Here is a 19057-nt window from a genome sequence, read left to right as displayed (position 1 = left end):
TTTAGATTATTGGATCTGCTTTCTGTACTTTATATCACAAAATTCAATCTGCTTATGAAAATATTTATTTATCACTAATAATGAATTACAAAACAATTGTAACTCTTATTGTATGAAATATTGAATCTATCTATGACAATCCAGTTCTAAAATAATCCTACACCGATTATCATGGCTATTTCATTGAATTTATTGAAGTGCAGATTTAAAATGAATCTTAGTAACGATATTATTTAATTTCTCATTTAATCGGAATAACGTTTTTGATACATTTCCAATGATTTTAAGCAAGAAAAATGCGAGAAGCGAAATCCCCAAATTTCATAATGTATATATTTGAATCAGTACAAGGTAAATCAAGTTTTTTTATATTTTATCATTGCACTAATTATAAAATATGATTCAAAGCTCGAGTAATATTCTGCACTGTGAGTGCATATTGATTCCTTGCGAACACTATCACAAATAAAATTATTCTTGTTGTTCTGCTGGATATAGATAATTGTGAAAAATATGATAAGCAGATGCAATTCAAAAAGGATCAAATCGTTGCCATTGAGTTATAAAATCAACAGTATCCACGATTTCGCAATATGAGTTTTCAAATTCATCTCTTATTACGGCGAGTTATTTTTAATTCTATACTTTCTCTCTATTTTTCTATGTCTTTTTAAACCACAAAAGCTTCAAAAATTAGAATTATTTTAATCGAATCTTAACTGAACACAGAAGCACTCAAAGTTCAATCATATGTTTCGAAATAAGATTTCAAGCAAGTAAATATGAATTTGTACAAGACGCATTCTCTAATGAGAGATTTCAATCCCACATTCATATGTCTTAGTAAAAAAACTTATGGAAAAGAAAATTGAAATAATTAAGATAATACCCACCTAGGTATGTTCTTTATATGTTGTGTGAAGACATTCTAGAGGATTGCATCTGCAGTTTGATAGAAAGCAAGGATTCTCGAGTGCCTGTCAGAATGTCAGCAAAATGATGCACTTGATTACGATAATAAATAACAGTTAAAGATATTTTTAAAGTTCTTATTGTACTAACAGCATGACAGATTTCACAGCATAATTATACTCTGCACTTTTTAAATTCTCGGTTTATCGAATCCAACTCAAAAGGCCAAAATATTAACGAAAATCCATTTCTGAAAATATAATGATAAAATAAAATTTATTAGAAATTTATTAAAAAGTTCGCTATTAATAAAGTTCTATTCCAAAACAAGTTCATGAAGAATAAAGTTCATATGCTAATGAAAATTTACGTTTATCACGAAATTCTCAAGGTCTCAAAGTTCTATTCATTCGAAGTTACAAGATTTAAGAGTTTGGAAGATTCTAAGATATAAAATTCAAAAATTTAAAAAGTTTTGAAATTACAAAATTTGAAAATTCTAAATTTCAAAAAGTTCCAAAATCAAGAAGGTTTTATCCAAACGCGCGTACCCTCTAAAATTTTTTTCATGTTCATTTCATGAATCTTCGTATAGAATCTTCGTATAGGATATACAAGTGATCAATAATAGATTAAATATCTAGATCAAATATCGTAGACTAGCTCCCTAATTGAACAATACCTTCAAGAAATTTTTAGAATTGAAAAAGGGATTATGCCATCTATAAAATTCAATGTTCCCAAGGAACCGATCTGCAAATGTAATAATTTTTCTCAAATAAAATAATACTAATTGTTGTTGAGATTAAAATGCATGATTAGAAAATATCGTCTCAAATCCCAAAACTAGATTCCAGTTACACCAAAGTGTTTCTAACAAATATACAATTCCAAGAATTCTTCTCTCAAAAATGACAATTATTCTGACAATATAAATATTTTGTTAAAAACAAACCCAAGAAAAGCAATCAGACTTGGATTTTATTTTCTATAAGTCTAACAGTAATTTACAAACGCATACAATTCCCTAATACTTTTCAAATCTTAAATTTAGCAGCAACTCTGGCCACTTCACAAATCACTTGTGCGCTTAGTGCGATAAACCATCATAGAAGCAATCGCACTTCCACGCGCTACGATACGACTCCGCGAAAGCTCATTCTTCGAAATCGTCAATGTGAATATTGATTCCTTTTAGTTTAATTTTGATGAAAAATGATTGGAGGAAAAATTAAAATCACAACAGTCTCTAGATCAGATCAATTAAAATAAAATAGAATTTAGATTAGATAAAATTCAATAACAATACAGTTCACATCAGAGTATAATTAAAATCAGAACAGCATCATAGTCAGTTGTTAATTAACAGTTAATTAAAATAAACCATCATTTATACCAAGCTCATAATACTGTATAAATGATTATACAGTCCTATAACAGAAAATGGTTCTTCGAGTAAACTACCAAACATCCCATTTGTACAATATTCAAAGTCATTTAATTAAATAGTCAATTATTTTAATAGTAAATTTTACTGAATTTTCAAAATTATTTGATTTGTCATTAATATACTACTTTTATATCTACTTTTATACTGCGTAAATAAATATAATATTTTTAAAAGATTGAATGTCTTTATTATTTGATACATAAAAAAATAAAAAAATTTAAAGATTATATTAAAAAGATTTTACAAAATAGTTATATGGATGTTTTTTTTTTTTCTATTTCTATCTGATATATTGACCAATGTTTAATAGAAGACAAAAATATATGATACAAATTTTCTTATTTTTGAAAATTTAACAATGAAAGTCTACATTATAACGAAACTGTATTTATTAAAAATAAAAAATATTTAAATTCTACTTTTTTTATATATTACATAATTATTTAAATTACTGATTAAAATTTTATGTTAAGAAATTTAAAAAAAATTATCAACTTTTTTATTTATAGCTTTTTTTAATTGCAACAAAACATTAAATAAACATTAAATATTTTATTAGACAACAGTCTTTATGAGAAAAAACAACTTTTATTTAAAAATTTTTTCTGTATTTTTTATAGTTTGTAAATTACAATAATGTAAAATCAAAAAATAGCCGAATTTTCATGAAATTTTATTTAAAATAATTTTGAGCAACAAAAAAAAATACCTACATAATATATACCTATGTGATATATATTTACATAAGCATCCACATAAGTATCCTTAAAGTTTCATAATTTGAATTTCTGATTTCGGGATTTTTCCTTAGATAGATTAGATAAATCATGCTTATAAATGATTGTATCATTATTATTTAATATATATTTGCTTTAGAAATTTATAAAATTAATTGACTTTATTATTCTAATAATATCATTTATATTTATAGAAAAATTTTACTAATATATTCTTAGTCAATGACATTTTTTTATAATAATTAAATTTTCATAATTCATTATAAATTATTTTTTCGAAAAAATGTTAGTAAATTATAGAAAATATAGAAAAGTGATTGTAATTTTATTATTTTTATCAAAAGAAGAATAAAAAAATATCAGAAAGAAATAAAAATAGCATGAAATAATTTCAAATGATGAGATTAAAAGTTATATATAAGAAAAAAATTAAAATTATCAAAATTATTAAAAAAAGTATCAAAAATAATGAAAAAATTTTGCATAATAATTTTAAAAAATTTTTATTTATGATAATGAAGAAATTTATGAAGAAATATCAATGACAATATAATATTGCTATAAAATATAAATATAAAATAAAAGCTGCAAATTTATAAGCTAACATATTCTTTCTCGTTTAACAAAAATAATATTTGTAAATGATATCTTTGCAAATAATCCGAATTTTTAGAAACTGATATATTACAAAATAATGGATAAAAGTTTGTTTTCAATAATTTTAATGATAATTTTTTCTTCCTATAGAAATATAATTTTTAAAAGAACTAATAATTATAAATTCTTTATTCGATAGATTCATTTTCTTTAAATATAAATTTTTCATTAGAGATTCTTTATATCCCTAATAATTATATCCCTAATAGATACTAATGATGCTAATATATAAAATATAATATATGTTATTATAACTTTAGTCATTGTAATTTTGATCCAAGAATGATCTACTTTTATATTTTATTTTTGTGTTTCTTCGAATCCGCAAAATACCCAAGTTTGGCATTGGATTTTAAACTCATTATAATTTATAAGAAAGTAAATTTTTAATTAATATAGTTATTATACATTTTGTACACTATTCGCTGTAATGTCTTTATAAAAATAATAGATAAGTGATCATATTGATGCATATATTTCCAACGGTGTACACAAAAATAAAATTCAATCTATTATTATATAAGTTTTTTATTAATATCTTGAAAACTACAGAAATTTAAAATTTAAAATTTCATATTCATGAATCTTTCAACTTTTTTTTTATTTCTCAAAATTTTAATTTATTTGGTTATAAAGGATATTGAATATAAATTAAAAAACTCAAAAATATTTATTATATAATTATTATTGAAAAAATTGTGCGCAAATATTACTAAATCCTTGGGGAAAAAATAACAAAAAAAAAATAATTTTATTAGTTTGCAATAATATTAATCAATAATTTTTAAATATAATTTATAATTATTTGAAAAATCTGCATAATATAATGATATCATACGTAATGTTATGTAAGCCCAAACATGTATCTAGATAATTTGAAACATTATTTATATCATATAAGAAATTTTAAATATAATTTTTTTCTAAATTTTTATAAAATAAATTAAAAATTTTTCTACGAGTATAAATAATATTATTAAGGAAATCGATAAAATATAAAAACAGCAAATAAAGTATAATAATGATATGATCAATTGATCATAGGTAACATTTTATTTAATAATTGAAATAACATTAAACTATTTATTCATAAAACTATTTTATAATAAAAACCTAATAAAAAAAAATATGAGAATATATTTTTTTTTAATTTTTCAAAAATGCAATTTCAAATTAAAAATTAAAAAGAATTAAAAATTTATTTATAATTTTCAATTTTAAAAAATAATTTTCCAATTTAAGAATATTAATATAAAAAAATCGAAAAAAAATAGGGATATTTATATGATAAAAGATACTGATCGTAAATAGAGCATCCAATAAACTTGTTTTATCAATCGCAATCGATTATATCATTTTTCTTACTTATATTTCCGATATTAAAAATTTCATTTTTTTCAATTAAAATAAAAAAAAATTAATCAATCCGATAAATAATTTCTAAGATAAAAATTTAATGATAGCGATATTAATCTCATACTTAGTATTTATTTTTATAACCAATTACTGTAATTTCAGTTGTCTAAGTGTTGTTTTATATTTATTTTCACATTTTTAAATTATTTATGATTTTCCATAAATACTAATTATAAATGTGATATTAGTTTATCTATTATTTATCTATTATATATTATATTATATATTTTAAATATCAGTAAATCGTGATATGTTAATGTAAATAGATAATAAATGACAGTCGCATTTCAGATGAACTACATCTCGAACAAAATCTGAGATATTGAATCAAATCAAAAAGTGCTTTGACATAGAATATATTAAATAGATTTTCATTCAATATTGATATTTCTTCCTTTACATATCATGAGTTCATTTACTCGCAATAATTTTTAAGTCATAATTTTTGTTCATGATATTAAATCATATTTGTATTTTTCTATGATATTTTAATATATAATGATATAACTTATCATATTAATATATAATAATGCTATAATATGTATTAATGCGATACATATAAATAATATGAAAGCTTGACAAAATTTATGGCCTCAGAATTTTTAGCTGAGTAACTTGATAGGAACAAACAAACATCTTATCAAAACAGTTAATGAAAACAAAGTATAAATTTCTATCGCTATATCATACATTAAATTTTTAGAGAGTTTTCAAATTTTTTCTTTTTGAACATAAATATCTTTAAGAAGCAATTCAAATTATGTTCCAGATGTACATATATATCTATTTTTCTAGACTGAAGAAGTGAAAATAATGTCATTGAATTAGTGTGTCTTATAAAGAAAAAAATAATCATTAATTTTAAACATAGAAATGATAATACATTTTTATATTGTGCAATTGAAAATGCAAATAAAGAAATTATTAAATTATTTTTGAATAAAGAAAAAATTAAAAGTAAAAAATTATTAGATTATATTTGTTTTAACAGACCAGAAATTCTTTCACTTTTAGAAATATTAAATTTAAAAATTCAAATATTCAATGAAAATATAATTAAAAAACAGATTTAGGAAAAAAAATATGAAAAAATACATAACAAGATGAATGTAATTTTTTTGAGTTTGAGCAGAACTTTTGAGCAATTACAGTCTTATTAAAACAATAAAAAACAAAATAAATGAAAGACTTAAATAAATGCAACTCAATATTTATTAATTAAAATTATTAATATTATATCGTGAAAGTTTCACTTTATTCGAGATATTGAAATAACAGAAGCTAATAAATTTGCTGATTTATTTGAATATATTAAAAATGATAAAAAGATTTATCGTCTGGTACAAGCTAAACATAAATCAAATGAATCTAAAAAAATAACTGTACATGATTTATTAATAGAAAAAACTAGTAATTATAATTTATTAATATATAAATAAAATATTTTATTTCTTATCATAAACTTAAAAATAAGAAATTATTTAAAAATAGTTTAATGAAAGATATTATTTTACTAATATTGATTGGGATTACAAAAGTTTGAAAGATGCTTAAATTGGAATTGAAGAGATAAAAACTGAAAATAATAGCTTCTTTATTAAAGTCTAAAATAGAAATTCATGATATTAAATATGATATTGATAATAAAATAAAAGATTTCTTATGTTATCTTATATTTGCAGTTAATTAACCTAATGAAAAAGGTAACATTATTGAAGAAGAAATAGGTAGGAAATTTGATTTTATAATAGAAAATGTATAATATAATAAATTTTTTTTGTGAAAATTTTGAATTGATTCATGGATAAAGGAATACATAAATTTCTTTTTTATAAAAAAAGAAAAGAGTTTTTGATGAAGTAAATGCAGGAATTCTTTTTTTTTTTTTTTTTAATGTAAAAAATCCAACATGTATTTTTGTTGAAAGAATGGAACAATTATCTGATTTTTTTAAAATGTTACAAAATAAAGATAAAAATAAATCACAATTCATTTATATAAGTAGCCTTGGTAGAATAAGTAAAAGTGAGTTGGTTAGAAAATATATCGTGGAATACAGTAAAAAGAGTTATGATAATAGAATTATATAGATATATAGAGAAAATGCAAAAAGCTATGAAATTTTTATGAATTTTTTTTATAATTTACCTTGTGATACATTAGGAATTATAAATGTTAATAACAAGAAAAAGAAATTATGTTCTATAATTGAAGATGTATATAAATATCTGTTAAGGACAGGACTTGTGAAGCAGTCGGATAAACTGACTTTTATTTTCAACAATTCGAGTATTCAATAATCTGACAATAATGAGCAGGAATGGTTTTTCTAATGTTTTCCAAATCTTTAATTTAAACAAAGGTACTGGCCACTTCACAAGTCGCATTTGCACGCCATGTGTAGAAACGAATGTAAAGATTCTGATTATCATGAACTGCGATGCAACCTCGCATGTCTATCCTTCTGCTTTTTAACGCAACTATTGATCCTTCCAGCCTTCTCTCAGTATGCATTTTTTCGGAAAAGTAAGGATTAGAGGAAAATCAAGGCTCGCGACAATCTTGCAATTGAGTTAGAATAGAAATAGAAAACGAAACAGATAGAATTCAAAGATGATATAATGTATATAAAAATATAATTAGAATCATTATAGTTAACCCCAAAGAGTTATTACCATTATTAGTAAGTATTATTATATAAATATTATCATTTGTTCATTCAGAACTCATAATATAAACGAGTACTAATCTTATGATAGTAGATATTCGTTCGAGCAGTAACATCAGTTTAGACATCCCATTTGTGCAATATCCAAAGTCATTCACCTTTCGATTTTAATAATATCTGTCAATAAGAAAATGCCTTTTTATTTGATAATACTGAAAAATATAAAATTAAAAATGAATTCAAACATGGTATAGAAAATTGTTTACTTTCTTCATTATATAAATATTTAAAATAAATTTTACCTTTTGATTAGTTCTCGCAATAAAAAATGGCCATAAAATATAAGTTCTAAATTATATGTATTTAATGTAAATGAAGCAATAAAATTATTAAAACTTATTAAATTATTAAAAACTCTCTTAATATAAATAGCAATATAAAACTAAAAAATATTAAAGAGTTAAATCATTTGCATTACTAAATCATTATATTAATAAATCATTTATTCTTAGCACTACAACAAGCTACAATCTATATAAAGACACGAAATAAAAAATAAGAAATATAGGAAAATTATTATATTGATGATTATTTGAATAAGTTTAAAAAAAAAGTAAAAGAATTTGAATTTCCACTACTTAATGATAATGATTATACTAAAATAATTTTTACAACTTGGAATATTATTCTAAATAAAATAAAACAAAAAAAAATGATAACAGTGCTCTAGAAATATTAAATATTGCATTTTATTTTGCTTCTGAAAATATATTTGATATATTTTCAGAAATAATAAAAAGTGAAGATCAATTATGTTCTGCAATTAAATTATTAAAACAATATTCAATGAAATAGATCATATAATGTTTAATATTCATAAATTAATATAGCAAGCAATAAAAATAAAATTAAAAAATTAAAATATTGAAGAAGAAATTTTAAGAAAAATTTATTCAATAAATATATGTTAGTTTATAATATAAATCATATTTTAATTATATCTGTTTGGAATGATTCAACAAAATATATTGATGACAATGTTCTTTTATATTTCAAATTATATTGTCAGAGAATTTCTTGATAATGTTAAATATAATGAAATATATTTCTTTCAAACTTTTTGCAATTATTACATAAATTGTTACAAGATAATATTAATATTTTAATTTACGAATTAATAACAAAAAATAATATGAGTTTAATATTTTTGTATCAAAGTAAATTGTCAAAGTATGATTGTTGAAATTTTTCAAAAGCTTTCAAATAGATTTATTGTGTCATGTCTTTCTAATTTATTATTGTGTCTTTCTAATTATTATTTATAAAATTTAATTTAGTTTCAGTACTATATTATCAAGATAAATATAATAAAACATTATACATATTAAAAAATATATATAATATGCAAAAAAATATATTAGGTATTATAAATATGTAGTATTACAAATGATTATGAAATTTTGAATATATATAATTCAATTGCTAATATAATATTTATGCAATAAGGTAAATATGATGAAGCATTAAAAATGTTTATTAAAATATATAATATTCAAAGTATTACAAAAACAAATCAACTTTTTATCTTAATGTTAAGATTTAATATTGCTGCAGTATTTTTCAAACAAGGAAAATTTCATGATATTTTAAATCTTTAAATCAAGAAATAATAAATTATTGAAATACATGGAACAAATCATTCTAAAGTTTTAAAAAGTCATCTTCAACTAGCAAATATATTACTAGAACTAGACAAATATAATGAAACTATGAATATATATGAAAATATTTTGAATAAACAAAAATACATTCTGATATTTTGTGTACTTGTGTACTTGTATTCAAGCAAATATATTCTTTAAACAAACGAAATATGAAAGTGCTTTAAAACTTTATCATGAAATATTAATAAAATGGAAATATGTCTAGAGATTATCATTCCGATAGTTTAATTAGTATATAAATATAAGTATATAAATATATACTTGAAATATATGAAATACAAGAAAATCGATATACTTAATTGTTTCCAGGAGTTCTATGAGATTCAGAAGAAAATAATTGAAGAAAATCATATAGATATTTTATATATTAAAAATGACATAAATATAATATTTTACAGAAAAAATAAATGAAGCTTCAAAATTTTTAAAGAAATTTATAATAAATTTCAAATATCAGTTCCTAATCATTATTGTACATTTGGTGCAAAAAATAATATAGCTTCAATATTTACAATTCAAGCATAATGAAGCAATGATTTTATTTAATACTTCATTTTCAAAAAATCAATTTACGAAAAAAATATTATAATACGATGATAACAAAACAAAATATAAAAGCAATATTTCTTTTGCAGAAAAAATATGAAGAAATATTAATATTTTGCATGACATTTATAAATAATATCAAAGAATATTAGATAATTTAAATATATTAAAAATTAAAAAAGAAATAAAATATGTATTACTAATTGCAATAGTAGTCGAAAATATAAACGATTATGTTAAAACGATTATGTCAAAAAAATTGAACATATTTTTAGAAGAGATACAAATATTACTGTTAAAAGTTTTGATGATAGTTCTTTATTACATCATATTATCAATCTCGATAAAGCAGATATTTTAAAAGTTGTTATTAAAAAATGATATAAATGTTATTTCAATTAATAAAAATGGTGAGATAGCATTACATATTACTGTTTTTAAAGAAATTATTAAAATTCTATTACAATATTAAATCGTAATGAATTAAATAATTTTGTTAATATTAAAACTTTTATTATTGGTAATATATCACTTCATATTGCAGCTAAATAATTATTTAAAGATTATTCGATCATTATTAAAATATGGTGCAATGTATAATGTAAAAAATAAAAATGATGGGACATCATTCAGTCTTTCTAATCAAAATGTATCAATTCTTTAAAATTATTGGAAAAATTATTTGAGGATACAAAAAATGATAACATTAAACTTATTAGTAAATAAAAAAAAATTGAATTTGATAAATTCAAAGCAATGATAAATACTTATAATGATCAAGAATATTCATTATTTAAAATTATTAAAAATAATGGCCATAAAATTATGTTAAGGAAATATTTAAAAGTATTCAAAGATATAAAAAGATAAAATATAATCAAATTTAAAATAATTTATACAAAATGTTCATTATCATAGATAAGATTTTTTCGTTCAATTTATTTAATTATAAAATAGATTATTATTATTATTTTTTTTAAGAAAATGTTAATAAAATATAAAATTTATTTGAAAAATCAATATATAATTATAATTGACAGATATTTTGTATACTTCTATGTATTATACTACCGTATGTATTATACTAAATGTATAATATCTAATATTTATAAGAAACTTCAATTTTAAAAAATCTCATTTTATTTAATTTAAGTAAAACAATTAAAAAATGATATTACATTCTCACTTGAAAATAATAAAAGAATTAATTGGAGAGGAATTAATGAAAAATAATAATTAATGGTAATAACGCGAAGGATAACATACAAGAATGTGATTGCTACACTATCTAAATATTAGACATATTAAAATACATTAAATATTGTGATTTTCGTTCATCATGACACTATCATAAAAATATATTGTAATAATAAATTTCAATATCATGATAATGCGATAACAAATGTTGTAATTATAAAAGCCAAAATCGATTAAAAATTCTTGAAAATCTTGATCATTTTAAATATAATCATTTTAAATTTTTCTAATTATATACACAAATAATATCACACGAATGAATTATTTTAGTTTTTGATATATTAGTTTTGTGTAATTAAAATTACGTTTATGGAAGAGATTGAAATATAACAAAATAATAAAAAATTGCATTCCAAAATTCTTATTAAAAATAAATTATTAAATTTATTAAAAAAATAAGCTTTAATTGATATTTTTGTTATTTTTTATATTCATTTTATGTAAAATTCATTCTTTAAAAATATTTTACATGTTTAATAGTATCTTATATATATATATTATATATATATATATTATGTATAATAATAATATATAATATATAATCACAAAACAATTTATACGCCCTATATATTAGGGTATCTTATAAGTTTTTTTCTTTTTTTTTATATGAAATGAATACATAATATTTGTTGTTTAAGGTTAATTTATTGTGTTATATATGAACCGTTCTGCTTTCTCATCTTCTTTCATCTCTCAGGAAACCCTTTTTCCAAAATTGTTAGCGTTTATTTATAAAATATTCCTCAAGTTTGCATTTTTATTTCGCTTACGGATTAGAATCGTTTATCATGAAGAGAATTTTTTTAATAACCGAATAGTCGGATAAAACAAGATCTGAAAAGTACAGAAGATGCGATAGAATGACCCAATCAAATTGTAAGCTTTTTTCTTATAATCAATGCAATATGCGGTTTTGCATTATCGTGATGGCCTCGTCGGTTCGTTAATTTTGGCCGTTTTTTTGTTATAGCATGTTTCAATTTATCAAGTTGATTGTAACATTTTCCAAAATTGATGGTTTCACCTTGAGAAAACCTTGAGTTCGTAGTAAACTATATTTTTCCAATCCCAAATGAATAAAAGAACTTTCTTCGGATGAAGTGCAAGTTAAAGATCTATTCTTCATAACAATTAAAGATCTATTAAATCAAATACGTTTTGGTATGAAAATGCTGTATCTTACAGAACATGCAAAAAGTAGTACCAAAGATTTAAAATCGGAAATTTTAATTTGGAAGACGACTATTCAGATGCACCGAGAAAGTTTGATGGTTAATTAGAAAAATAAAAATCCGACTTAGACACAAAAAGATTGAGATTGAAAAGATTGAAAATCACCAAATAACCAGTATCTATTAGATTGAATCAATTGGGTAAAATTCAGAAGTTAGAACGATGGCTTCCACATGAATTAAAATGAATAAAAAAAATAGATTTCTGCTGTTTTGCTTTCACGGTATAAAAGGAAAAGTTTTCTGCACAAAATTATTACTGGCGATGAAAAATCTTATATGACAATCTCAAACGAAAATCATGAGTTAATCCTGGAGAATTGTCGATTTCATTGGCAAAACTGAATTAGCATTGCAAAAATATGAATTTATAAATAAATAATGTAACGTAATGTTAATGTAATGTTTATAAATAATATTTTGTAGATTCTATGATAAAATACCAATACAAATATTATTATTAAAATAATATCTTATTATCATAATATTATTAATCCCTTAAGTACGATGTATTTATAATGACACAATTATTTATACAACAAATTAAAAAAATTTAATCATTGCTACATAATTGATATATCAATGCAAATATCAAATTTTTCGAAATATTTTAAATATTTTAAATATTTATATCAATTTATGTTGTTTCATATTCAATAATGATATATTAAAAATTGCTGTAGAATGTACGAACATTTTTTCTCGTTTGAGAAAAAAATTTTAATATTTTCATGAAGATTTGTCAGAAATTCTTCTGGATAAAAATATTTAAATGCAGATATTTAAATAAATTTTAATCAAATATTATATATAATATTTATTATATATAAATTTTAATAATATTTAAATAAATTATTTTCAAAAGCGGATATAGATTACCAATATTTAATGATAGAAAATTATTGTCTTTGGACTTTTTATAATAACTTATGCCAACTTAAGTATTCATTTCAAAGCATAACTTAACATGATTAATGTTGATTAATATTAACTATTGTAAAAAAAATAAGTGTACCAAAAAAATCACACATACGAGTTTAGAAAAATTTTTCCACAATTTATCCGAAAGATAAATTATTTTATTTTATCTGTAATCTGACGTTTCTAGACTGAATCACATTAATATTTTGTTCAATCTGTTCAATCTCTTATCAAAATTTCATGCGATTTTGTAAAATTTTTCTGATCACAAAAGCACACAAAGGATTCCAAAGGATTTGCATTTGCATTATATCTATAATTCTTAACGATAATAAAACCAATACTACAATCGAATAAAATTCTTCAAAGCTCAAAGGATATTTTTTCTTGGCAATATCTATGACATTATAAAAAATATACATATTAATACATATTAATAAAATATACATATTAAAATACAAAAAAATATCGCTGATTTTGAAAATTCGAAAAAAATGAATATCTTAAGAATAAAAATCATAGATCATAATATTCATCGCTCTTAGAAAACAATTTTAAATAACTTTGTTTTACTACTATTTTCAAAAATAACGAAGATATTAAAGAAATCAAGATAAACGGAATATTCTATGTATTATATTTTCATTATAGAATTGATAATAAACTCGTTCTATGATAAAATACATGTCACTTCATTGGCTAAAAAATTCTTTTTGAACATATATTTCTTCTATTTAAACACTATTAAAATTAAGAAGAATTTGCAACAAGAATTAAGTTTCTATAGTCAAATGATATTCAAATTATAAAAAAAGAAATTATAAGATATTAACGATGTACTAGTTTTTATTTATGTATGAAAATCATTAGTTCGAAAGAACAATGATATAAATATCAAAAGAAATATTTTTCAGAAAATGAAAAAATATAATTTATTTAATCAAACTTAATTAAATGAATGAATGAATAATCAAAAAATAATGAACAAAATAATGGTTTTTAATGAAACAATTTTTATTATATTTTAAATTTTATTTCTCTTAAATTGTTAACTCTTTTTAATATAATAAATTGTTATTGTAATTTTATAATTGAAATAAATTAATATAAATTGATAAAAAATATTCTATTAAATATTGTAATGCATGAAAGAAAATTTATATTATTATTGAAATTAATAATGTATTTAACTTCCAAAATATTGTAATTATGTCATTATTTTTTTAAATTTGTAATCTATTTTAATGAATGAATGATTGTAAAAAATTATTTTTATTTATAATTGTAACTGGAATGCAATTTCAAATTATAAAAATTTTAATAATAAATTTATAAAAAACAAAGTAAATTAATCAATGGTGTGTTTATATAAAAAATAATATATATTAAATATATTGATATTAAATTAACATTTAATATTATAAATGTTTTATATGTATATTTTATAAATGTAAAAATATTATGTATGTGTATTTATTTCGTGTATATATGGTACACGAAAAATGATACAAATGAAAAAATTAATTTAATTTAAGCAAATTGCAAAATAAATAAGTAAATTTTCATACATTTGAGCATTGAAGCATATGAGAATATTATTAATATTTATAGATTATTTATAGATATTTTATTTTATTAATATTTATAGATATATTTATAGATTTCAAAAATTATAATAAAATATTTTATAATATGTATTTCATATATTGTTTTCTGTATTATTATTAAAACAAATTGCTTGTATTACTTTTTTATTAATCTTCTCGTTTTAAAGTTAATGTAATATTAATTTTAATGCTTACTTTGAAATTTTATATATTTAATTATGCAATATTAATTTTTAAATATTAATTAATAATTGTTATTTTATTCATATCTCATACTATGATTTCTCTTTATGTAATTATTTGAAAATAATATTTGAAAATAAGTTAACATATCGAATCTTTATTTAAAAGTTTTATTTTATTTTGTTTCAAAGGATTTCATTAGAAAAATTATATAATTGCTATTTTTAACTAAAGATGGAAATGATAAAAAAAATTCGAAAAATCTATAGTGGGAGATTTTTTAACAAAATCAGTGAATGTAATTTAATAATTGGATGTAAATTAGTAACAAAAAGAAATTATTAATTTAATATTTTCTAAATAATTTAATTTGTTTTTTAAACATAAGATTTAATAAAAATGAATTGAAATTTTTATTAAATTGTTTCTTTATTGAAATGATATATATATATATATATATATATATATATATATATATATATATATCATTCCAATAAAGAAGCAATTTAATATATATATTATATATATATATATATATATATATATATATATATATATATATATATATATTATTATATTTATCTATTTGAAATAAACTTAATATTAGTTTAGAGAATTAGTAGAAACTTAGTTAAAGTTTCATTAAACTTAGTTAAGTTTTATATTAATGAAAATTTTATTTCAATAATTACTATATATTTAAAATACATACTGATTAATCATTCAATTTTGTTTCTATTAAATCTGTGTATACAATCTTTTTTTGTTTCTGAAAATGTTATTCACATGCATTTCAATTTTAGAATTTCATTGTTACACATTAATTTTTAATATTATATAGTATTAATATTTTCATTTGAATATACTTCCCGAAGTTCTATGTGTCTCGTTTTATTTTATTTCATTGTTCGTTAATGCATATTCATAAATTACAATAAACTCTCGTATAATGTAAATTCCTACGCGTTAAAGATATTGTGTTTAATTTTAAATGTAATTTAACAAGATTAATTTAATTTAACAAATTATATATATGTTTTTTTTAAATCAATAGCATATATATGTTTATATTATTCGTAATATCAATTATAATTACAAGCTATATTGCATCTCAACAAACTCACATTTTTATTAGATATATTCAAAGAACGAAAAAGATTAAGAAAATATCACTTTTTTTGTGATATATTAATATTTATTTTCTCTTATTATAAAATTGATATAAATTTTAGAAATATCATTCTTTTTGATAGATAAATACAATATTTATATATAGCATATTTATATATAATAGTTAATTGAAAAAAAAAAATTCAAATTAGATTCGAAAATTCCATGACTTTCCGTGCTTATCTTTCAGATATATTTTAGAATTTATATTCTCATTTTCATTATATGTATTAGTATTGAGCATATATTTACATACCTTTCATTAGAATTTTTTAGTCTCTAAAAATATATATATTTATTGCATTTATTATATTTCATAATCTTTTTGTTTTTATTTTTATATTTTTTATTTTATATTTTTTATATCTATTGTATATTTTAAATAATCATATTTAATACATAAAAATCTTTTAACTTTGCATGGCATACTAATATTTTCTTAGATTATTGACACATTGAAATTGTTTGAGAAATTCATTGGTCTATTTTTAAATATATTTATCCATATATTAAATATTCGAAAATTAATTAAATAAGTTTTTATTTGTAATTATTTTACTAATATTGAAAATGAGAATATTGCTAAAGCAATGAAAAACTCCAATATATTAATTTATAATTAATTATGATATATATTATTATATATATAATTATAATTAATTATATCAAGAAATTAATTTTTTTATATTAAATGAATGAATACAATTTAAATAATATCGTATTTGATATAATTTTAATTAAAAAACATTGTTAAATTGGAAATTTAATTTAAATACATGAAAAATTAAAATATTTTGCTGTTGAATTTACCTTCTCGTTGTATTTTTTTATTTTGATTATTTTTATTATTGATTTTTTTTTCATTTGACATTTTTTTCTATATATAGCAAAATATAAATAGTTTTTTTTTTTGAGGTCAGATTGAATTATATTATTTAATCAATATTATGAATCAAATATTTTCTCTTAAATAATTATAAAGTTTCGATTGTTTTATTAAATTCATAAAATGTTAAAAACATAAAAGTAGATAAAATTTTATTTTTAATAGAAATTTAATCCCATTATATCAGTCTTACATTTTTAAATTGTATATATTAATTTCGAATTGTATTTCATAAGATATTATCATTAAATATTTGAAACTATACATTTATTTTTTAATTTTTTTATCTACAAAAATATGAAAAACAATAATATATATTATTAGAATATTTTTATATTGTATATATATATATATATATTATATACATATAAAGGATATTCCAAAATTCACATAAGAAATAATTTTTATAGAAAATACAGATTTATAATTAAAAATTGTAAATTTTTTATTGATTCATAAAGTATACAGTATAGGATTAAGTACAAAGAATAGCATATGTAAATGGCCTTCACGATTTTGCTAACACATATGCACTCTTTTATTAAAATTTTTCATAATCGTTTTGCATGTGGTTTAATTTCATTGATATAGCGCTTAATTTCCTTCTTCAAAATGTGGATGGTCATGAACTTGTCGCCATAAATTTTAGACTTCAAAAAACCTCAAAGAAAAAAATTCAATGATGTTAAATCTGGACGGCCAATTTGCCAAAACGGGAAATTACACAATCAGAAAATGACTCATGAAGTAATCGAATTTTTTCTCGGGTTATATTCGTGGCATGTATCACCGTCTTGTTAAAATCACATGTCTACATCCATATCTTGCAATTTAGGCACAAAAAACTGAATTATCATGTCATAATAATGAATAACATTAACTGTTATTGCCTGACCAACCGTATTTTCGAAGAAGAATGATCCGATGATGCCTCCAGCCCAAAATCCGCATCAAACAGCGACATGTTGTGGATACATTTATTTCTCAACAATCACTCGTGGATTTTCTGAATGCAAATATGACAATTTTGTCCATCAATTAATCCATCAAGATAAAAATAAGCCTCATCGCTGAAGATGATTTTATTCGAAAAATCAGCATCCATTTGTTGTTCCATAATCCATTCAACGAATTCTATGTGCATAGTCAATAGGCTTTAGTTTTTGAGTCAATGGAACTTCGTAAGCATGAAGATGCAAATATTTTGTGAGAATACGCTGTAGACAATTTCTCAAAATGTCCAATTTTTAATGGTGCTAAATTGATATTCCTGGATTCTCTTTTATGAACTGCTTTGATATTTTGTATTGAACGATTTGTTGAAGGATGGCTAGAATGCTTAAGATCACTAATTGATTCGGTCTCTCTAAATTTTTTAATTAATCTCTTCACAGTTAATGAACACAGTTAAATCACTATTCCGATCATTTTTTATACGAAAATTGCGAACTGTAGCTGCCAAAGCTTCATTATTTTTAAAATATGCTTAATGAAAACGCATTGTCTTTTCGTATAGTGTTCCATTTTTAATAATCCTAAACTATCAGTTTAAACTATTTTTTTTATTGGCAATATTTTACCGCGCAAAATTCAAATCTTACGTGAATTTTGGGACACATTTTATATTATATGTTTATATATTGTTAGAACTTTGTTAGAAGATATTTTTTATATATTTTTGATTATATAAA

This window comes from Apis mellifera, linkage group LG9 (assembly GCF_003254395.2).
Source record: "Apis mellifera strain DH4 linkage group LG9, Amel_HAv3.1, whole genome shotgun sequence".
In the NCBI taxonomy this organism is placed as follows: Eukaryota; Metazoa; Arthropoda; class Insecta; order Hymenoptera; family Apidae; genus Apis; species Apis mellifera.
This window is presented reverse-complemented; position numbering follows the sequence as displayed.